The sequence below is a fragment of the Pyxicephalus adspersus genome, chromosome 1 (genome assembly GCF_032062135.1).
Source record: "Pyxicephalus adspersus chromosome 1, UCB_Pads_2.0, whole genome shotgun sequence".
NCBI lineage: Eukaryota > Metazoa > Chordata > Amphibia > Anura > Pyxicephalidae > Pyxicephalus > Pyxicephalus adspersus.
The window spans coordinates 31,487,221-31,488,275 of record NC_092858.1 but is presented as its reverse complement, the minus strand read 5'-3'; positions in this window follow the sequence as shown (position 1 = coordinate 31,488,275).

Here is a 1,055-nt window from a genome sequence, read left to right as displayed (position 1 = left end):
AAACAGCCTCCACAAAGCTTTTCCCAACATTTGGGGCAGTGTCTATGAAATACTGTATATACTCAAATTTAAACTGATCCAAATATACACAAGATACTTACTTTTACTTGAAAATATGGGAAAATGCTTTGACTTGAGCAGCCGCTGTAAAGCTTCTAATGGTATCTAATTGAAATAACAATAAAATGAATGTATACAAATACACATGTTATAGGTCCATAAACAAAATCACACAGGCTCTGTCTACATTTCTTTTTTTCTCTTTTACAGGTTAAAGTGTTTTGTACTTTTGAATAGATTATGATAGGTCACTCGCTGTTAAATGATCTTTTGTGCATGGCTGTGGGCCACCAGTAGATAGATCTGTGTCCTCATATTAAGTGTGTAACAAACTCACAACTCACCTCTGGCAGCAAGCATTTGTTACACACGTCACATGAGGATACAGCGCCATCTAATGGTGGGATTCAAGTATAAACAGATCCTTTTTCTAGCCGCATGCTGAGGAACAATATTCTTGGTTTATTCTATGTACAGTACATGCCAATTCAGCCAATAGATTTGTCAAGTCAGGTACTGATGATGGGCAAGAAGACCTGATTGCAGGCCACATTTCAATTGATCTTGAAGATGTTCAGTAGTAGTGAGGTCAGGGTTCTGTGCAGGTCATGTATCCTCCTCACTACCAGACTCACCAGACATGGGTCAGACTTACAAGACATGGGGCACAGTTATGATAGACTTGAAAAGGACAATTCCCTATGTGTTACCACAAGGTTCGAAGTGTATAATTGACTCAAGTACCATTGTGTGCCTTAGCACAACGGTACTCTTCAATGGAAATGCCCAAAGTCAATAATTTGAAGGGGTGTCCACATACTTGTGTACATCGTGCTAATATAAAACCGTGGTGCAGCAGGATCCATGACAGCTTTGGAGCATATTATAGTGCAGTGACACTGAAGACATGGTTTATTGGGCATCAATTCATGTTCTTCAAATTTTATCTGATTTCAAGGACAGTCTCTACTTTTGATGATAGATGTGTACAGAGG